This window comes from Budorcas taxicolor, chromosome 5, assembly GCF_023091745.1.
Source record: "Budorcas taxicolor isolate Tak-1 chromosome 5, Takin1.1, whole genome shotgun sequence".
Taxonomy (NCBI): domain Eukaryota; kingdom Metazoa; phylum Chordata; class Mammalia; order Artiodactyla; family Bovidae; genus Budorcas; species Budorcas taxicolor.
Genome location: NC_068914.1, coordinates 114,473,038 through 114,496,363, shown reverse-complemented (window position 1 = coordinate 114,496,363; position 23,326 = coordinate 114,473,038). Strand labels below are relative to the sequence as shown.

Sequence of the window (23,326 nt, the reverse complement as noted above, 5' to 3'; positions counted from 1 at the left end):
GTGTTTCATTTGACCATAACTGGGAGGAAACCATCAGACAAATCCAGAATTGATTCTGGGACATCTGCAAGACACATGGCCTGTTTTTCTTCAAAAACATTATCATGAAAGCACAAAAAGGCAGGGGAGCTGTTCTAGATTTAAAAGGAACTAAAGAGATTTAGCAATCAGAGGTAATGCATTGGTTGCTGGTCTGTTAAAAGCTATCAAAGTCACTCTTGGTTCATTTCAGGAAAATTAAATAAGAATCGACTAGCAGGTGATATTACTGAATTAAGATTAATATTCTGAGTTGTGATAATATTACTGTATTAATGTTACAGCTCTTGATTGCAATAATGGTCTTATAATTATGTAGGAGAATGTCCATGTCATTAGGAAAGGCAGCTGAAGCATTTGGGGTAAAGATGAGGGATGAAGTGTCATGATACCTGAAATTTACTTTTAAATGGTTTGGCAAGAGAGAAATGTGTGTGTGTGTATGTGTAAAGAGAGAGAAAGGGAGAGGGAGCATACAAATGTGACAAAATGCTAACAGTTGGTGAAACAAGGTAAAGATAAAGGGTACAGAGGCATTCATCATACCAGTTCTTCAGGTTTCCCACAGGTTTGAACAATCTTAATTAGAAAAAAGTAGTGGCTCCTGGAGCTGGGAGGGACTCTCCTGGACCGTCTCTGGCCACCCCAGGTCCTTGGGCTTCAAACTTTGTGTCTCCAGCTGTGGGACACCCTGATGTTATGTGCTCCAAAAGGGAGAATGCTATAACAAATACAAAATCATACCTGTGGGCATTCCTGCCAAATGTGTTTCATTTTACTATAACTGGGAGGAAACTATCAGATAAATCCAGAATGTGGGGACATCTGCAAGACACGTGGCCTGTTTTGCCACGTGTCTTGGCAAAGGCATGTGGCAAAGGAATATATGACCAATAAAATTATAGTATCTTTAAAGTGTGCAATGTGGGGAGGAACAAGATGGCAGAGGAGTAGGTGGACGTGGGATACATCTCTACATTAGATGAGATGGATCTCATTGATATCTTCAGGACATTCCATCCAAATGCAGAAGAATATACCTTCTTCTTAAGTGCACATGGAACATTCTCCAGGATAGACCAAATCTTGGGTCACAAATCAAACCTCAGTAAACTAAAAAAAATTGAAATTGTATCAAGCATCTTCTCTGACACAACTATGAGACTAGATATCAATTACAAGAAAAAGAAACATAAACACATGGAAATTAAACAACATGTTTCTAAATAACCAAAAGGTTATTGAGAAATCGAAAGGGAAATCAAAAGATTTCTAGAAACAAATGACAGTGAAAACAGAACAACTCAAAACCTATGGGCTGCAGCAAATGCAGTTCTAAGAGAGAAGTTCATAGCAATACAATCCTACCTCAAGAAACAAGAAAAACATTGACTAGACAGCCCAACTTTACACCTAAAACAACCGGAAAGAAAAAGAACAAAAAGCTCCCAAAATTAGTAGAAGGAAAGAAATCATAAAGATCTGGGCAATAATAAATGAAAAAGAGATGAAAGAAACGATAGTAAAGCTTAATAAAACTAAAAGCTGGTTCTTTGAGAAGATAAACAAAATTGACAAACTTTAGCCAGACTCACCAAGAAAAAAGAGAGAAGAATCAAATCAACAAAATTAGAAATGAAAAAAGGAGAGGTTACAACAGACAAGGCAGAAATGCAAAGGATTATAAGAGACTATTATGAACAACTATTGGCAATAAAATGGATAACCTGGAAGAAATTGACAGATTCTTCAGTTCAGTTCGGTCGCTCAGTCGTGTCTGACTCTTTGCGACCCCATGAATCGCAGCACGCCAGGCCTCCCTGTCCATCACCAACTCCCGGAGTTCACTCAGACTCACGTCCATAGAGTCAGTGATGCCATCCAGCCATCTCATCCTCTGTCATCTCCTTCTCCTCCTGCCCCTAACCCCTCCCAGCATCAGATTCTTAGAAAATTTCAATCTTCCAAGACTGAACCAGGAAGAAATAGAAATTATGAACAACCCAAATACAAGTACTGACATTGAAGCTGTGATCAAACATCTCGCAAAAAACAAAAGTCCAGGACCAAATGGCTTGACAGGAGAATTCTATCAAATATTTAGAGAAGAACTAATGCCTATCCTTCTGAAACTCTTTCAAAAAATTGCAGAGAAAGGAACACTTCCAAACTCACACTACGAGGCCACCTTCACCCTGATATCAAAACCAGAAAAAGACAACACAAAAAAAGAAAACTACAGGCCAATGTCACTGGTGAACCTAGATGCAAAAATCTTCAACAAAATTTTAGCAAACAGAATTCAACAACACATCAAAAAGCTCATACACCATGATCAAGTTGGGTTTATTCCAGGAATGCAAGGATTCTTCAATATATGCAAATAAATCAATGTGATACATCATATTAACAAACTGAAAGATAAAAACAATATGATAATAGATACAGAAAAAGCCTTTGACAAAATTCAGTACCCATTTATGATTGAAACTCTTCAAAAAGTGGGCATAGAAGGAACCTACCTCAACATAGTAAAGGCCATATAAGATAAGCCTACAGCAAACATTGTTCTCAGTGGTGAGAAACGGAAAGCATTTCCCCTAAGATCAGGAACAACACAAGGGTGTCCACTTTCACCACTGTTATTCTACATAGTTCTGGAAGTCCTAGCCACAGCAATCAGAGAAGAAAAAGAAATAAAAGGAATCCAGATTGGAACAGAAGAAGTAAAGCTCTCACTGTTTGCAGATGACATGATACTGTACATAGGAAACCCTAAAGATAGGATCAGAAAATTAGTAGAGCTAATCAGTGAATTTAGCAAAGCTGCAGGATATAAAATCAATACACAGAAATCACTTGTATTTCTATATACTAACAATGAAAAATCTGAAAGAGAAATTAAGAAATCAATCCCATTCACCACTGCAACAAAAAAAATTAAATATCTAGGAATAAACTTACCTAAGAAGATGAAAGAACTGTACACAGAAAATTATAAGATGCTAATGAAAGAAATCAAAGAAGACATAAACAGATGGAGAGATATTCCATGTTCCTGGGTAGGAAGAATCAATATTGTGAAAATGACTATACTACCAGATGCAATCTACAGATTCAATGCAATCCCTATCAAATTAGCAAGGGCATTTTTCACAGAACTAGAAGAAAAAAATTCACAATTCATACGGAAACACAAAAGACCCTGAATAGCCAAAGCAGTCTTGAGAAAAAAGAATGGAGCTGGAGGAATCAACCCTTCTGGCTTCAGATTATACTACAAAGCTACAGTCATCATGACAGTATGGTACTGAAACAAAAACATAAATATAGACCAATGGAACAAGATAGAAAGCCCAGAAATAAACCCATGCATCTATGGGTACCTTATTTTTGACAAAGGAGGCAACAATATACAATGGGGCAAAGACAGCCTCTTCAATAAATAGTGCTGGGAAAACTGGACAGCTACATGTAAAAGAATGAAATTAGAACACTTCCTAACACCATACACAAAGATAAACTCAAAATGGATTAAAGACCTAAATGTAAGACCAGAAAATATATAACTCTTAGAGGAAAACATAGGCAGAACACTTGATGACATAAATCAAAGCAAGATCCTCTGTGACCCACCTCCTATAGAAATGGAAATAAAAACAAAAGTAAACAAGTGGGACCTGATTAAACTTAAAAGCTTTACAACAAAGGAAACTATAAGCAAGGTGAAAAGACAGCCCTCAGAATGGGAGGAAATAATAGCAAATGAAACAACTGACAAAGTATTAATTTCCAAAATATACAAGCAGCTCATACAACTCAATACCAGGAAAACAAACAACCCAGTCAAAAAGTGGGAAAAAGACCTAAACAGACATTTCTCCAAAGAAGACATACAGATGGTTAACAAATACATGAAAAGATGCCCAACATCACTCATTAGAGAAATGCAAATCAAAACTACAGTAAGCTATCACCTCACATCAGTCAGAATGGCCATCATCAAAGAGTCTACAAACAACAAATGCTGGAGAGGGTGTGGAGAAAAGGGAACACTCAGGCACTGTTGGTGGGAATTGATACAGCCACTATGGAAGATGGTATGGAGATTCCTTAAAAAACTAGGAATAAAACCACCATATGACACAGCAATCCCACCCCTAGGCATATACCCTGAGGAAACCAGGGTTGAAAAAGACACATGTATCCCATTGTTCATTGCATCACTATCTACAATGGCTAGAACATGGAAGCAACCTAGATGCTCATCAACAGATGAATGTATAAAGAAGTTGTGGTACATATACACATGGAATATTCAGTTCAGTTCAGTTCATTTCAGTTGCTCAGTTGTGTCCAACTCTTTGCGACCCCATGAATTGTAGCACACCAGGCCTCCCTGTCCATCACCAACTCCCGGAGTTCACTCAGACTTACGTCCATCGAGTCAGTGATGCCATCCAGCCATCTCATCCTCTGTCGTCCCCTTCTCCTCCTGCCCCCAATCCCTCCCAGCATCAGAGTTTTTTCCAATGAGTCAACTCTTCACATGAGGTGGCCATAGTACTGGAGTTTCAGCTTCAGCATCATTCCCTCCAAAGAAATCCCAGGGCTGATCTCCTTTAGAATGGACTGGTTGGATATCCTTGCAGTCCAAGGGACTCTCAAGAGTCTTCTCCAACACCACAGTTCAAAAGCATCAATTCTTCAGCGCTCAGCTTTCTTCACAGTCTAACTCTCACTAAGCCATAAAAAGGAATGGACGTCCCTCATAGCTCAGTTGGTAAAGAATCTGCCTACAATGCGGGAGACCTGGGTTCAGTCCCTGGGTTGGGAAGATCCCCTGGAGAAGGGAAAGGCTACCCACTCCAGTGTTCTGGCCTGGAGAATTCCATGGGGTCACAAAGAGTCAGACACGACTGAGCGACTTTCACTTCACTTCATGAAAAGGAACACATTTGAGTCAATTCTCATGAGGTGGATGAACCTAGAACCTATTATAAAGAGTGAAGTGAGTCAGAAAGAGAAAGATAAATACTGTATTCTAATGCACATATACATAATCTAGACAAATGGTTCTGAAGAGTTTATTTACAGTGCAGCAATGGAGAAACAGACATGAAGAATAGACTTATGCAGGGGGAGAGGGGAGGAGAGGGTGAGATGTATGGAAAGAGTAACATGGAAACTTACACTACCATATGTAAAATAGATAGCCAATGGGAATTTGCTGTATGACTCAGGAAACTCAAATAGGGGCTCTATATCAACCTAGAGGGGTGGGATGGGGAGGGAGATGGGAGGGAGGTTTGAAAGGGAGGGGATATATGTATACCTATGGCTGATTCATGTTGAGGTTTAACAGAAAACAACAAAATTCTGTAAAGCAATTATCCCTCAATAAAAAAATAAATAAATAAAAAAGTTGTGAGAAAAACATAGATGTTCTGATTTTAAGGCCAAGGATAACCCAGGATGCTGACACATCACCCCTAGACGTGGCCCCTGATATACAAGGAATGTCCCTCCTTTCTGTCTTTGGGACTATCATTGAATCCCTTAATAGGCAGAAAGAATAATCAGTCATTCAGATATAGGGGTTACATTCCTTCTTACTCGCTAAAAGGATCTTTTCTGTTGATAAGGTACAAATATATAGTCAATATGGATAAGATGAAGTCTATTTTCCACCCCATTTTCATTTTAATAGTAAAACATATTTACTAAATATCTCTATTAAAGATTGAAGAAAAGGCCATACTTCACTGAATAAGCTGCATTTTCACTAATTTGGTCGCTAGTTAGAGGTTTAAGAGAGATGGCAGCTGTCAGGCATAAGTGCTGCTCTCTTCTCTGCCCTCTCCCCAGCAGGCATGACTAATCAATCACTGAACCTTTTCCATAGCCTCAAATGGTACCCTGCAGAATTTCCTGGTGGTAAGGTTTATCATCTTTACTTTCTTAAAAAAAAAAAAAAAAAAAAAAAGACATGTGATGAGAAGGAAAATACCCACTCTTCTCCGCCCAGGAGACTCAATATATTCAAAGAGCTTATGTAACATGTTTTCCCTGGAAAAGAGGTGTTTTCAAGGTCTCTGATTTCCTCCTGCAATTATTCATTCAATAATCGTCTGTTAATTGCCTACTGTGTGCTAGGGTCTGGGGTGCCAAGATGAATGAGATCTAATTCCCCTTTGGAAGGCTCACTGATGGATACTGATCATGTGTTCAAGTAGGACACACAGCAAGGAAAGGGAAGAAAGGGTTTCAGAGAAGAAGCAGCACATTCTCAGAAGCCTTCCAGAAGACCAAGTGTGGAAAGATGCTGGTGGCTTCAATCTCATCAGGAATGTGTGAAGTGTCCTCCTGATGCCTTACTCTCACTCTGGCTTCATTAGCTCCAATGGGTACCCACAGGCACCTGAGCCAACTATTGGTCAATCTTAGTGTGAGGTCAATCTTCCAGAGTATAAGCTAGATTTAGAAAAGGCAGAGGAACCAGAGGTCCAATTGCCAACATCAGCTGGATCACAGGGAAAGCAAGAGAATTCCAGAAAAACATCTACTTCTGCTTCATTGACTTCCCTGGTGGCTCAGACGGTAAAGCGTCTGCCTACAATGCAGGAGACCCAGGTTCAATCCCTGGGTCGGGAAGATCTCCTGGGGAAGGAAATGGCAACCCACTCCAGTATTCTTGCCTGGAAAATCCCATGGATGGAGGATACTGGTAGGCTATAGTCCATGGGGTCGCAAAGAGTTGGACATGACTGAGCGACTTCACTTCTTCACTTCAAAGCCTTTGACTGTGTGGGTCACAACAAACTGTGGAAAACTGTTAAAGAGACAGGAATACCAGACCACCTTACCTGACTCCTGAGAAACCTGTATGCAGGTCAAGAAGCAACAGTTAGAATAGGACATGGAACAATGAACTGGTTCAAAATTGGGAATGGTGTACCCCAAGGCTCCCTTCTTATTGTCACCCTGCTTATTTAACTTATATGCAAAATACATCATGCAAAATGCCAGGTGGGATGAAGCACAAGCTGGAATCAGGATTGCCAGGAGAAATATCAATAACCTCAGACCTGCAGATGACACCACCTTTATGGCAGAAAGCAAAGAGGAACTTAACAGCCTTTTGATGAAGGTGAAAGAGGAGAGTGAAAAATCTGGCTTAAAACAACATTCAAAAAAAAAAAAAAAAAAAGATCATGGCATTTGGTCCCATCACTTTATGATAAATAGATGGGGAAACAATGGAAATCATGACAGACTTTACTTTCTTGGGCTCCAAAATCACTGTGAATGGTGACTGCAGCCATGAAATTAGAGGATGCTTGCTCCTTGGAAGAAAAGGTATAACAAACTTAGATAGCATATTAAAAAACAGACATGTTACTTTCCCTGACAAAGGCCCATATCGTCAAAGCTATGGTCTTTCCAGTAGTTATGTATGGATGTGAGAGTTGGACCATAAGAAGTCTGAGTGCCAAACAACTGATGCCTTTGAACTGTGGTGTTGGAGAAGAACTCTTGAGAGTCTCTTGGACTGAAACGAGATCAAACCAGTCAATCCTAAACAAAATCAACCCTGAGTATTCATTGGAAGAACTGATGCTGAAGCTGAAGCTCCAATACTTTGGCCACCTGATGCAAAGATCTGACTCACTGGAAAAGACCCTGACACTGGGAAAAATTGAAGGCAGGAGGAGAAGGGGATGACAGAGGATGAGATGGTTGGATGGCATCATCGACTCTTGAGCAAGCTCTGGGAGTTGGTGATGGACAGGGAAGCCTGGCATGCAGCAGTCCATAGGGTCACAAAGAGTCAGAAATGGCCGATTGACTGAACAACAACAAGTGTGAAGTGGTTGCTTCAGAGGCTGTTCAGTATTCCTTCAGAGGCTGTCTAATTCCATGAATGCTCCCCATTTGTGAGTGAAGTCTAACCTTTTACGTTGTGGTGGGTCAGTTCACTGCAGCAGGTGGAACAGGCAGTTGTCTGTTGAGATGTATGCAGTGCCAAGCTGGACCCACTCAAGGTCGTGAATCATCTCTCTTCCCAATGTCCGTAATTCCATCCCATCCTGGGAAGAGCACCATAGTAAGAGAACATGGTGGGGTGGGGGAGGGTGATGGAAACCAACATTTACTGAGCAGCTGCTATGCACCCACATTGGTAAATGTTTATATCAGCTCATTTATCTGGCAACAACCTTGGGAGGCAGGGAAGAGTTGAAGATGTCCCAAACGGCTACCCTACAGCCAGATCAGGGTCACAGTCTGACATAATTATGAAGCAGGTGGAGAAAAAAGGGAAAAACTGTTTTTGGTGTTTACTCTGTGTATTAAGTATCTATGCATGTGACCTACAAAGCCCTAGATTCCACATATATGAGTTAATATATGGTATTTTTTTTCTTTTTGACTTATTTCACTCTATATGACAGATTCTAGGTCCATCCACACCTCTTTGTGGAATCTAGAAAAAATGGTACAGATGAACCTATTTTCAGGGCAGAAATAGAGATGCAGGTATGCAGAATAGATGTGTGGACACGGGGTGGGGTGGGGAGGAGAGGTGGGGAGGAACTGGACATTGGGACTGACATATACACACTACCATGTGTAAAATAGCTAGCTAGTGAGAACCTGCTATAAAGCACAGCGAGCTCAGCTCAGTGCTCTGTGAGGACATAGAGAGGTGGGATACAGGGTGTGAGAGCATAGGGTACAAGAGGTAGGGGGTGAAGGAAGGCTCAGGAGGGAGGGGATACATGTCTACATACAGCCGATTCACTTCATTGTACAGTGGAGACTAACACAACATTGTAAAGTAATTATACTCCAGTCAAATAAAAAGATAAAAAGCTCTAAAATGTTAGTATATTACTCCCACTTTGCAGATGAGCAAGCTGAGGGTTCCGAAAATTGTTCACCTGTGTCCCGTGTCATCTCCGTAAGTTTCATTGCTGTAAACATCTTTGCTGCCAACAATTTTGGCCACCATTTTCACTGCATAACTAATTGGCTGTAAGGCCATTTTGCCATAAAAGATAAAATAATGAAAAATAAAAGAGGGGTATTAAAGATGATCCCATGATAACTGTGAAGTCACTGAGTCTGGGAAAGGTTAAATCACCTCATCAAGATCACATTCAGTAGGTGTTAGTTCTGAGATTCAAACGCAAGTCCACCTGACTCGAAGCCCATGTTCTCAAACACAACTGATGCTACCTTTCAAATACGTGCTACCTACTGAGTGACAGGCCACTAAAGCAACCATTGTGACAGTGGCTATGCTCACCACCTCCCGGGGCATCTATTTGGGCGTCTTTGAGTATGTGGAAGTTATTCTTTAGACCAAATCTAAAAAGAAAGTAAAAGTAGCCTCGATAAAAATTAAAATTGTATTTTGGCATGCTGCGGATCATGGGGTGGCAAGAGTGGGATGCGACTGAGCAACTGAACGGAACTGGACTGAACTGAGCCATCAGCAATGAGAGCCTACTCCTACTTCACGCTTATTTTTAACAAGCACTATGCACACGGTGGTGGACGTACCGCTCGCTCACCCGTGTCCCCGGTTTCCCTCTGCTTCTGGTCTTTTCTGCCACCTTGAATTTATGCATCCCTATGCAATTTGCTTTCCCCAATGAAACACAAGCAGAAGTGATTTGTGTCATTGCCTGTTGAAGCCTTTGGGAGCCAGTATGTAACTCCCCAGCATATCTTCTCTGCTGCAGCAAGCATGGAAGCATGTTGATATGAAGGGGCTGTAAAACTGAAGCAGCCTGGAATATGTTGAGCCAGCACATGGTGGGCAACTGCACTGGGAATCATGCAGATCTTTGGAGGGCTTTGCATGAGTGAGAAATAAACCTTGGTTGCATCAAATTTCTGCGATTTGGGATTTAATGGCAACCCATTCCAGTTTTCTTGCCTGGAGAATTCCGTGGATTGAGGAGCCTGGTGGGCTCCAGGCCACGGGGTCGCAAAGAGTCGGACACGACTGAGCGACTTCACTTCACTTCACTGCAGTGTAACGTAGCCCATCTTGACTATCTTGAATCCTTGTAACAATTATGTTGGGGATGCTGCTGTTAAGCCCATTTTATAGACAAGAAACTAAAGCACAGAGAAGTTAGGCAACTTGCCAGATTACGCAACTAGTAAAAGATAGCACAACTGTGAACCTTGGGAATGGAAACTCCAGAATCTATGTTTTTAATCAGTACCTTTCATTTCCTCACTAATGTTTTTACCAGTCAGATACTAATGCATAAATATCAAGGTCTATAAGTTTCTTGGTAAATCTTAGCCAATGTTTAAAGAATAAAAGAATTATAAGAACATATAATTAAAGGAACACCAAAATTGCTTGCTTTAAAAAAGAAGGGGAAAAAAAAGTCTAGCTTCTGCTTGTAAAGCAATTAAAACTGAAAATGGGTTACAACAGAGGTGACTGTTCTTTGGGAAATTGCCTGAAATAGCAGAAAACCTCTTAAAGAAAAGCTCAGTTTCTCTTTCTTTACCTGCTTCCTTAGAGTTTACCCTAAAGGGCAAGAGACACAATTAAAAGTATAATTAGTGTTCTCACCCCATCCTCCCAATTACATGTTTCCTTTCTAATTGAAACAAAATATTTAACAGATTCATTATTTTCTCCCTAAATCCAAGATAATTCTTAATGAATGGCTGAGATACTTAAGATGAAATGGAATCATCAGAAACCTCACGCTGTGAACTTGAGGGTGTCTGAGTCCTCTGTGAAGTAAGGACACTTGTCAAGGTCCTCTCTATCCTATGCGGTCTGGCACAATCGCTGCTCGTCGTAATTCAGGACACTTGGTCAAGTGGTTCTCTCAAAAGCAATTAATGAATTTCATGGGAACAGGGCTGGTCAGAAGGTCTGCCAGTGAGGGGCATGCCATCTCAACCTGGGGACACTCACAAGCTGGCAGGTATGGCTTTTAGCTGACTCTTCCTCTAAGTTTAGGGGTTGTTAGCTTTTCAAAAGTCAGATGATGCTGACGGTGGGAAGCAGATTCCTAACAGTCTCTGGAGTCAGGCTGCCTGGGTTTGAATCCCAGTTCTTCTGCATACCAGCTAGGAGGTTGGGGACGTACTACTTAATTCTCTAAGCCTGTTTCCTCATTTGCAAGACAGACAGGGACAGAATGTCTATTTCATTGTGCAAAGGATCAAAGAAGTTGCATGCACAAAGCCCAGCACAGTACTCAATACAAATTAGCTATCATTTTCATAATTATCACTAGAGAAAGCTTATTGCCCTCCCTTGCTGTTTACCTGCCTTGTGGAGAGACATGCATTTGTATAATACTCTAGGCTTTTCTTCACACACTGACTTACTCTTCTCTGGGGAGGTGGAATGACTCATCTGGTTAGTGAATCGGGGAGGAGGAGCTGCGCAGGCACAGCCCAGCCCCTTTTCCCACCTTCTCCCTGGAAGCCAGCTGCCTACAGGAAGGGAGCGGTCCTCTGAACTGCTCTGCCATAGTTTCTCAGGGTGAGGTCTCCAATTTTCCATACAGTCCAGGAGTAGATGCCTACCCCTGATTAGTGGCAGGGTCCAGTATTAAGAAGCCAATTGTAGATGCATATCTAAGCCATGTGCTCCTAACTAGTCTTTATTAGCAATAAAAGCAGTATTTTCATCTCCATCTTCCTATCTCCTATGTCTATCTCGGCTATATCAGAACTGGTGTAGAGAAAGAGGTGCTGTTTACTGGATTACCTCCAACCTCAATGATGGTCACTGCAATATTTCTGGTGGGCATTCAAGGCCTTTTATGAGTTGGCTGGTTCCTACATGTAGGAATTTAAATTCCTACATTTAGGAATTTAACCTTAGGATATAATCAATCACATGTGACATTACAGGGCAATTCACAACAGAGCTGATTATAAAAGCGAAAAACGGGAAACAACCTAAATGTCCAATATTAGGGAACTCACTGTAAGATAGCACGTCATACAGCCGTTTAAAGCAATGCTGCCAAGAATGTGTAACAACATGTAAAGATGTTCATAATCTAAGTGAACAGAGCCAAATACAGAACAATATCTACAAGATGATTCTATCTTGTAAGGAAAACATGAAATGAGGAAAAACATTTGGATAAGATATACAAGCTGTTAACACTATCTCTAGAGGGTGAAATGGAGGGTCATCTAAATTTTTTTTTATTGCTTATGGAGATGTTCCATTTTTCCCAGTGTACATGAATTTCCTAAAAAATAAGAAAAGAAGGTATTGAATATTTTTCATTTTTCAAAAGCCAAGTGTGCTGTGGCTGCTGGAGAGAACTCCTGCAGAGCATTCAATCTGTACTTCTCAGCCTCAGATGGTCCTGCCCCCCAACCTTTGGAAACAGAGCCACGAGGTAAATGGGACTGTGTTCAGACCCTTCAGTGTCTTCCCTGACTTATCAGTTGAGGTCTGGTTGCTCTGATTCTCTTCTGATAAAAGTCAGGGCAGGGTTCTGTAGGAGCCCTGTGGAACAGTCAGTACTGGCCAGGGAGGGCAGATGGTGACCCAAGCAAGGGGTTTAGAAAAGTCTGGAAACAGTTATCAGGAAATAGGCACCTGGGACTTTGCACTGCCAAAGGTTTAAGCCCCAGCCACTTAGCACAGCACTCAGAGCCTTTGAATCAGGTCCTCATGCTTAGCCCGCTGGCTCAGATCCAGACACAGAAGGGCTCCTCTGTCCATGGGATCCTCCAGGCAAGAATACTGGAGTGGGTTGCCATTTCCTTCTCCAGGGGATCTTCCTGACCCAGGGATCAAACCCGGGTCTCCTGCATTGCAGGCAGACGCTTTACCCTCTGAGCCACCAGGGAAGCCTTTCAGAAAGCTCCCACCACTCCTCAAATGGTCCAGACCCTGGTCCCTCAGAGCACCTGATGGGATGTTTCTTCTCCTCATTATCCTCCACTTTTTTCTGATCCTGCAGCACCTGCATCCCCCACACCTACTACACCACTAATGCCTCCTACACCTACACACACGGCTGACATCTCCTACATCCATCCAGCAGCAATGTTGTCTGGGTGCCACCAAGCCTGCAGTCTTTGTGCTCAGAGCCTACAAGAACAATGAACAGAGAAGGTGCCTTCAAGTCCCACAGGAGCCTCATGTGTATCCAATTAGCAGCTCTTTCCCCGCTCTAAGCCCCAGTCTTTTCTGATCAATTTGGGGACAAGACTGATGTCCTCAAGGTCTCTCCACACTGAGCGTCAATGATCCCAGCCCTGAGACACTGGCCCACTCATCCCTGCCTCCTACCTTCTGTCCCTCAAAGCCACTTAACATCAGTTTGAGCATGGACACAGCATCTAACTTTTTAATTAGTCTGAATGTCAATGTCCAGACACTAAGATGATGGCACTTCTTGGGGTGAGGATGTCAGGTCAATGGTGATCACCCCTCTGTTTTATATCACACACTGGAGGAAGTAGCAGGCCCTGCAGAAATGGTCAGGAGTGGCCTAGGTGTTTGCTGTCAGTGGCTCTCACATTTCAGTGGCATCAGAATCCCTCTGGGGGGTTTGTTTAAACAAATATTGTGGACCCTACTCCAAGAGTTTCCAATTCAGTGGATCTGGGGTGGTTCAGAGACTTCAAGAATCATCATTTTGGATCCCAACCCAGAGACTGAACCTGGGTCTCCTGCATTGCAGGCAGATTCTTTACTATCTGAGCCATCAGGGAAGCCCACTTATTTTGGACAGAATTCTTTCGAGGTCTGGCCCTCATCCCTCATTACCTGCCTGAAGTCATCTTCTACACTTTCCCCTTGTTTGACCCACTCCAGCCAGCTCCCTCACTCTTCTTCAAACATTTTGGGCACATGCCTACCTCTGGGCCTTGGCATGTGTCCCGCTGCCTAGAAGGCCCTTCCTCAGTTATCTAACTGTAGGGTTTCCCAGGTGGCGAGGGTGGCAAAGAACCCACTTGCCAAGGCAGGAGATGTAGGAGATACACGTTCGATCCTTGGGAAGATCCCCTGGAGAAGGGCATGGCAACCCACTCCAGTATTCTTGCCTGGAGAATCCCATGGAGGAGTCTGGTGGGCTACAGTCCACGGCATTGCAAAGAATTGGACACAACTGAAGTGACGGCTTGCACACACACAGGTATCTGTAGAGCTCATGCCCTCACCTCTTTGAAGGTCTATACTAAAATGTCACTGTCTCACTGATGCTTTCCCCTGCCCCCTATCTAAAACCACTATCTCCCATCCCCATTCCCTACTTTTTCTCTGTAGCACTTATCCCCACATAATATACTATATATATTTATATTTAATATCATTAATTTCATTTATTTTTGGTTTAAATATTTCATTTTTTAAATTAAAATGTTTTCCATTGATTTTTTAAATTTCTGTCTTCCCCACCAGATTGTGGGCTCCATGAAGACAATGGGGTTTGTCTGTTCTGTTTACTGCTAAATCCCAGAATATGCTGGTATATTGTAGATTATCTAGTATTTGTGGAAGGAAAAGAGAGAAAGGCAAAGGGAGTGAAGGAAGGGAAGGAGAGAAGGGAGAGAAGGAAGGAGAGGGAAAGGATGCAAAGAAGGAAGAAAGGAATTTCACAGATAAGTAATATTCTTGTAATAGTTTCAGATCAACAACAGGGGTGCCAACTTTATTTTGCAGAGTAAGTGCTTTAAAAGCCCAGAAACATCAATTACCATCTCCTATCCCTTCAGGGCCCCACGGGGTGGACCAGAGGCCACTGAACACATGGTAACCTAAGTGAAAGGTGCTCCAGGAGTTGGACAATACACAGCACATGTCGTACCCTGCAGCACTCTAAGCATCAATGTCTCATGAAATAAACAACATTTTAGCACCAGTGCCTTTCAAGTAACAGAGAAAGGGCTGTGAATTTCACTTCAAATACCAGCACAGAATGCCTAGGGCACTGAAGGATGCTGAAGGAGGCCATCTCCAGGGCCCCTACCGTGGGGCAGGTGATGAGAATGGGAGCACACATGAGCCATACACTTGCCACCCGTGTCCAAGACGCCCCATAAATGTCAGCTAAATTCATAAATGGCATATGCCTGTCCAATGTGCTCATAATATTCTGGTTGTCTAAGGGTACAGGTATGGTGACATTCCAAGACCCTGTCCTACACACATGCAACTTCCCAAGCTGTAATTCAACAAGATTCCTCAGGGTCCACTGAGCTTCTTGAGGGCAGGAAGCTTTGTTTTCTCAAGGCTGAGTTCAGCCTCCCCTCTGTCCCCATACAGTTATACACTATGTGTTCAGTCATGTCTGACTCTTTGTGACCCCAGGGACTGCAGTCCACCAGGCTCCTCTGTCCATGGGATTTCCCAGGCAAGAATACTGGAGTGTATTGCCATTTCCTTCTCCAAGGGATCTTCCTGACCCAGGGATCAAACCCACATCTCTTATGTCCCCTACATTGCAGACGGGTTCTTAACCACTAGCACCACTTGGGAAGCCTCCCATATAGTTGGGCTACAATAAGTAATTGTTGAGCTGAATTTTTTCCTTTTAAACTCAGAAATCAAGTTCTGGCTTCAATGTCTATGCCTAAATGGTCTGATTCTAAAGTAGAAGAGAATTCAGGCGCCCTTAGCCCGGTGTTTGGCACACAGTAGGTCCTCAATAAATGTTGGCTGTTAAGTTCACTGACAGATCTTTGGACTCATCCAGCTACTAACTAGGACTGTGGTCTCGACAGCTCCCAGGCTTGTTACTGCTGCATTTTCCGCTAGAGGAGATGGTGCAGAATCTGCCTGGTATGCTGTTGGACCATTTGAAGAGGCTTGAGAAGAAATGAAAGTGGCCACTGGGTCATACAGTGGGAACTCTTTTGGCAAGAGAAACCACCAGAGATGGGCTGACCCTTCCACATCCAGGAATCAAAGAGGCTGGATGAACTAGAGAAAGATGACAATGTCTACAGTCCCACAAACCAAAAGCTTGAGAGGGCTAGAAGGACTTCACAGGGAGAAAGTGAGCCTCCCAACATCTCCATGGTGACCACAGCCATCAAACCCTCTAAGCACTCTTGTCCCCCTGGTGCTAAGGCCCCAGTGGCCAGAGGTTTCCTTCTAGTCTTCTCATTAAGGAAGGGGAAACACCAGTCACTCTTCCCCTTTCTCACTCCATTCATTCTGTCATTTATCCATTAATCACACAGCAAGTGCTTATAATGGGTCCATTATGGTTCTGGATGCTGAAGATGCTGAGATGAATAAACCACAGGCACAGCCTACCTGTCACTCCCCATCAAGGGGGAAAGATAGACCTGCAGGCAAATCACTGCACATCATGAGTTTCCTTCCCCAAAGTGTGCTCCACATACTGAGCTGGTTTAAGTGACATGTAGATGAATATTTTTGAGTTATGTGTTTATTTTCATATATAGTCAAAAGTTACAACTAGCACATCAAATACTCTGTGTCATGTGAACTTGCGCTCTGGACTTGTTTTTGATGAATAAAAACTGTTCTTGTGAAGTTGATGATAGTAAAAAAAAGTTAAACAACTAAAGTTCAGGTGGCAGAAGGGCTTACGAAGGTGGTGTGCAGATGATTGAGGTCCAAGACCCACTGGAAGTGAATGAAAGTGCAGATGGCAGGTTCAAATCCCAAGCCTGCTGCAAATCCCAAGCCGGGTAACTGAATGAGTTATTTACCCTCCTGGGATCTTGATTTCTTCCTGCATAAAGTAATTATGTCTACCTCGTGGATTCTGCTATACATAATAAACATGGTAGGTACAAATTCATTATTAGTTTATTATTATTACATCCTATTCTCCATGCACACATAATAGAGAGTTGGAAAACTGCTACACTTGGGGTAGGGTGGAGAGGGGTAGGGAGGTGGCAAATGCTCAAAGTTGCCAGCCAGCCATGAAAGTAGATAAGGGAAGGAGAAATGGCTTTGTTTATGAGCCCAAGACAGCATCTTAAGAAGCACAGTCATTACTTTACCAACAAAGGTCTGTCTAGTCAAAGCTATGGTTGTTCCAGTAGTCATGTATGGATGTGAGAGTTGGACTATAAAGAAAGCTGAGTGCTGAAGAATTGATGCTTTTGAACTGTGGTGTTGGAGAAGACTCTTGAGAGTCCCTTGGACTGCAAGGAGATCCAACCAGTCCTTCCTAAAGATAGTCAGTCCTGAATATTCATTGGAAGGACTGATGCTGAAGCTATAACTCAAATACTTTGGTGCAAAGAACCAACTCATTGGAAAAGACCCTGATGCTGGGAAAGATTGAAGGCAGGAGGAGAAGGGGACAACAGAAGATGAGATGGTTGGATGTCATCACTAACCTGATAGACATGAGTTTGAGTAAGCTCTGGGAGTTAGTGATGGACAGGGAAGCCTGGCATGCTGCAGTCCATGCGGTAGCAAAGAGTTAGACATGACTGAGCGACTGAACTGAACTGAACTGAATGAATCCAAGGAGCAGATTCTGGGACTCCCTGATGAGAAGGGAGATAGCCGGGCAGCGGAGGTGCTGGCTCCCCGTCAGCAGATGCCCCGTGGTCCAGGCCCCATCTGTCTCACTGGGCTTCAGCCCTCTCACCACGGATGGTATGTCAGAGCCACAATACAGAAATCCTAATCCCGGGTGGGTTCCTAGGCACTGCAGCTCACAGGACCCAGCTCTATAGCTCAGAGGAACCTAAAAGAGGAACACGCTGGGTGTCCTGCAACACTGGCAGCCCAGGGAGGCTCAGAAAAGGCCAAAACTATAAAAAGTCCTGACAAGGGATAAGGCTTAGTATTTGATTCCCTGGGCAAAGTGTCCACTTTACTGTGCAGACAAGCACGGGCACCTAGGGTACATCCATCCAAGGGAGGGAATGCAACTCAGCCATGAAATGGAGCGCAGCCACACGGGTGGATCTCCAGTGCCTTATGCTGGAGGGAAGAAGAGAGTCAGAGGCTACATCACACATGATGGCTACAGCTATCACCTTCCGGGAAAGGCAGAGTGAGGGGGCCAGAGAATGAATCAGTGGTTGCCAGGAATGAAGGGTACGTATAGGAGACTCTACACTGAGACACCGCTTCATACCCACTGGGATGGCTGGAATCAAAAATACAGATAATCATAAGTATTGGCAAGGATGTGGAGAGACTGGGGCTCTCATACACTGCTTGTGAGATAGCAAAATGGTGCAACTACTATGGGAAACAGCCTGGCAGCTCCTCTAAAACATTACACGTACTTACCCTATGACCCAGCAATTCCATGGGAAAACATATACCACATAAAAACCTGTCCACCAATGTTCACAGCAGCATTATTTATGATAGCCAAAAAGCAGAAACAACCCAAATGTCCACCAACTGAAACATGGATAAACAAAATGCAATATATATAAAATGGAGTATCATTCAGCAATAAAAAAGGAATGGAATACTGCCACATGCTACAACATGGATGAACCTTGAAAATATTCTGCTCAGTGAAGGAAGCCAGTCATGAAAGACCAGATAGTGTATAATTCCATTTACATGAAGTATCCAGAATAGGCAAATCCATAGAAAGTAGATTAGTGTTTTTCAGGGGCTGGGGCGGGGGAAGAAGGGATAGTTGACAGGAATGAACTGTGACCCCTATAGGGTTCAGAGTTTCTTTTTGGGGTGATGAAAATTTCCTAAATTGTGGTGATGGTTGTACAACTCTGTGAAGGTACTAAAAGCTATGGGCCTGTACACTTTAAATAGGTGAATTGTACAGTGTGAATTACATCTCAAGAAAACTTTTGCAAAAACTAAGAGATAATAAATTATCACAAAGAAAAAAAGAGTATGGGGAGGGTTTGCTACAGAGAAATAAGACCAGGGAATTTGGGGGTAGGTAGTAGAAAGTGAAAGTGAAGTCGCTCAGTCGTGTCCGACTCGTAGCAACCCCATGGACTGCAGCCTACCAGGCTCCTCTGTTCATGGGATTTTCCAGGCAAGAGTACTGAAGTGGGTTGCCATTTCCTTCTCCAGGGGATCTTCCTGACCCAGGGATCGAACCTGGGTCTCCCGCATTGTAGACAGACGCTTTTCCGTCTGAGCCACCAGGGAAGGAAGGCACTGGCCCTTAAAGCTCCTTGATTATTTTAGAACGAGACAAAGTAGCCCTGCACTGAGGCCCATGGCCTGGGAGGTGGAGGGGCTCCCCTTAGCTGGCACCCTTGTTTGTGGTGCTGGTTACAGCTCAAAACTGGTTCTGTCAAAACTCAGAACTGTACACCAAAGATTCAAAAAACAAGATGCCTGCCCTAATAATATTAAAAATGGTTTAAATTATTAAAAATTTTAATCTAGTAGACACTCTGCTAAATACTTTATATGCCTTGAACTATTTAATCCTTAAACCACTCAGGTATTACTATACCCATGTTATAGATGGGCAAACTGAGGCTCTGAGAGGCTATGTGATGGGCCTAGGGTCACAACTAGAAAGTGTTTTTGAAAGCCAGATTTTGATCTCAGTTCTGACTCCAGATCCCATGCCAATACCCACAGTGGTCTGCCTCCCTCCACTCTGATAATCTGGAACATTCCTTGAGCACTTCTCAGAAGTCTTTGATGGGGGACTGTCCATTCATGACTGCTCCACTGGTGAGTTCCTTGAGGGCCAAGGTGGTGCCTCTGGATCCCCCACTGTGCTCAGCACAGAGCCAGGCACTTAGCAGGCAGTCTACAAATGTTTGGCTATGATCAGGGGGCAAAGAAAAAGAGGCAGGGAGAATGCCATCGGGAAATGTAGAAGAGCCGCCTACAATGAACTCCATGCCTGGGTCTCTTGGCTCTCGGCCTTGAGTCTGTCCATTAGACCACACAGTCACCATCTGATGGGCCTCCTACAGTGGGATCAAATATTTGAGCCTGAGCTGGAAAGCAGGGCACCACACTGAACTCTGGCTCTCTCAGGAGCCTGGGGGCAAAACACTAATCCCATAGGCTGTGTTCCTCCATGATTTAGTATTTCTGTCCCGGAAAGAAAGTCTTCAGCTGATTAAGTCATAGGAAGCAATGAGAACCAGGTGGTTTGTACAGGCCATGACTTCTGAAACTCATATCTGTTCACCGGTCTCCATTCAAACTGCCTCCCCAGGCTGCCACTCTCTCTTTCATGCCGACCCCTCCCCACCCTGTTCTTCACTTTCCTGCTGATCCTTCATCCAGCAAATCCTACAACCAGAGAAAAGGCTCAAAAACACAAATCTGATCACATCATTCTCCTGATATTGAGGAAGGCACTGGCCCTTAAAGCTCCTTGATTATTTTAGAACGAGACAAAGTAGCCCTGCACTGAGGCCCATGGCCTGGGAGGTGGAGGGGCTCCCCTTAGCTGGCACTCTTGTGCAGGACGCAACCTGGGAAATCACCCAGGGCAGCTCTGACCTTCAGTGTCTGCCTGTTGCTCTGAGAACAAACACCAAACTCCTCCGAGGAGGCCCTGAGGTCCTGTGCAGTGTGTTGTTGCTGTCTGACTCTTTTGTGACTCTGTGGACAGTAACCCACCAGGTTCCTCTGCCCAGGCAAGAATACTGGAGTGGGTTGCCATTTCTTTCTGCAGGGGATCTTCTTAATCCAGGGGTCGAACCCACGTCTCGTGCATTGGCAGGCGGATTGTTGACTACTGAGTTAACATTGTGGCCTCTATTTCTCCAAGTTCTTCCTGCTCCGGCCTGTTCCCTCCCCACTGCATGCCATCCTCCATCCAGACAGTCAGCATAGTTCTCAATGCCCCAAGAATTCTGCATGTGCCCCCTCTTTAGAACAAACTGTTCCCTCCAAGCCCGGCCAACTCCTGCACAACCCTCAGCCGTTACCTTAGATGTCCCTCCCTTCACCAGAGCCTAGACAGGTGACCCCAGGCTACCTGGCACCTCCCTCCTCCAGCTCTTTTCACCCTGTGCCATGATCATCTGTTTACTCTGCTGTCTCTTCCCAGAACCTTCCCTCTGCAAGGGCAGGAACCAGCTGCTTATTCATCAATTCGCCATTGTATCTGGGGCACGTACTTGGCACAAGGGAGATATTTATTGAAAAAATGAATTAATCAGCTAATGACGAGGTAAGTGAATGAAACAAAATGGCTCGTCATTGGTAGGACACACAGGGTTTTGGATCAGGAGAAGATCCCTACTAACTCAGTCTGACCCGTCACTTTATGGAGAAGGAAGCTGGCGCCTCAGGAAGGCCCCACAACTTCCTCAGGTCACGCATGTGTGGTCCATTGGAAGAGGGTATTAGAAGCCAGGCCAATCCTCCACCCCCAATAGCAGATGGAGAGAGCAGAAGTGCCTAAACACGTGGGACACTCCTATAGAGAAAATCTGATAGCAAAACCCAGTAGAACACAATGGTTAAGCACAAGGGCATAATTAGAGAGCCCAGGGCTACTTACTAGCTGTGTTTCCTTGGGCAACTAATTCGGACAGTGAGTCTCCAATCTGTAGAATGGAATTCAGGCACCTACTGCATGAGGTATGGGTGGGATCAATGAAATGTTGTATGACAAGCACTGAGCACACTGCTGGGCACTTACTAGTCAATTAAAATTACCTATGAATCCTGTAATTGAATAATGCTTTTTATAACCCCATGATACACACTGGTCTCCACCCCAGCCCTGTTTTGCCAATCAATCCCATGAACACAAATCCTATCTATGACTCCCTCCCAAGCTTCAGTGGGCTTGCCAGGTGGTGCTAGTAGTGAAAAGCCCGCCTGCCAATGCAGAAGACTCAAGAGACCCAGGTTAGATTCCTGGGTCAGGAAGATCCCCTGGAGTAGGAAATGGCACCCTGCTCAAGTATTCTTGCTTGGAAAATTCCATGGACAGAGGAGCCTGGAAGCCTACAGTCCATGAGGCCACAAAGAGTCGGACACGAATGAGTACACACACATCCTTCACCACAGTGCAGTGGAAAGCAAACCTCAAAGGGGATTGGGTTTCTAGAATTGGCTGCAAGCAGCTAATGGGACTCCAAGATAGCATTGAGACTCTCAGGGTTTTCCAAAAAACCCGTCAATCTAACATCCCCTACCACATCTGGGAAAGAAGAGGGAGCCTTCAGTAATGCTGATCAGACCATGCTTCATACCAGGCCACATATCTCCTAGAGAAGACAAGAATGTGTCTGGCAGATGCCACCTTCTACAAAATATTGCCAGACTCTCCTCCAAGTATTTTGACGCTTGCAGCTTCACCCAAAGAGAGGCTTTGGATAGACTGCAGTTTGGAGCTGAAGACTCCCATTGTGTGTCTCTTATTGCATCCCTGGTGGTACATGGCAAATTTACCTCTAGATCTCCAGGGAAGCAGAATAATGAATTATTAGCATTTTATCCGAGAGATGCACATACCATAAAGTCAGGGAACAATTTTTTCCCCTGAATTAACTTCATTTTATTCTTAAATAGCCTATAGAAAAAATAAGTATAAGTAATGGATTGTCTGTTTCCTGATCAACAGAGATCACCCTTTGCTTTGAGAGGGAAGAAAACAGAGGTCACCTTCCTGATTGCTCAATAGAAAAGCAAACTTCAACTGTCTGTTTTACTTAATGTGTTTGTACTCTGATCTCATGGCATCAATCCCACAGTACTGGGGATGCTCAACAAGCAAGAGGGAGCCTGGATTTCTTAAGAGCCCGAAGGGTGATGTCTGTTTCCACAGCACTCTATCCCTCTGACCTGACTTACATCACCCAGAGAATGGCAATTACATTCTTCATGCCTGTCTGACCACTATCACATGCTCCTCAAAGTCAGGCATTTTTTTCCCCTCATCTTTATTCCCAGATAGCATAGCTCATTAAAATACTGGATGCACAGTTAAAACTAAATGTCAGATAAGCATGCAATATTCGGGACATAACTTAATACTAAAAAGAAATACCTCTTCTTTATCTGACATTCAAATTTCATTGGCATCCTGTCCTTTCTATTTGCCAAATCTGGCAATTTAATCTCCAGAGTTTCATCTCATCTAATCCTCACAACTCTGAAAAATAGGTATTATACCCATTTTATAGTTAAAGAAACAATGGCTTAGAGAGGCTGAGATTACATGGCTCATAGGTGGGAGAGCTGAATTTGAACCTCTACCTTTCCATCTATGTGCTCAGTACATGTTTGGGGAATGAATGAATGAATGAATGAAAAAATGAATGAATGAATGCACACCTGCAGAAGATGAGTAGCCAGGGAACCTGTTATGCGCCTACCTCTGAATCATCATTGCCT

The 23,326-nt window shown here is 43.5% G+C and overlaps 1 protein-coding gene and 1 non-coding gene across 2 annotated transcripts in view; one reads left to right on the top strand and one right to left on the bottom strand.

Annotated features, from left to right (window-relative positions):
* Positions 1 to 23,326, bottom strand: part of ABTB3 (ankyrin repeat and BTB domain containing 3) — a 319,847-nt gene that overhangs the window by 263,447 nt on the left and 33,074 nt on the right. The window lies entirely within an intron of this gene.
* Positions 6,622 to 6,693, top strand: TRNAC-ACA (transfer RNA cysteine (anticodon ACA)). Its single transcript has one exon. It is a non-coding gene; the product is annotated as a tRNA-Cys (tRNA).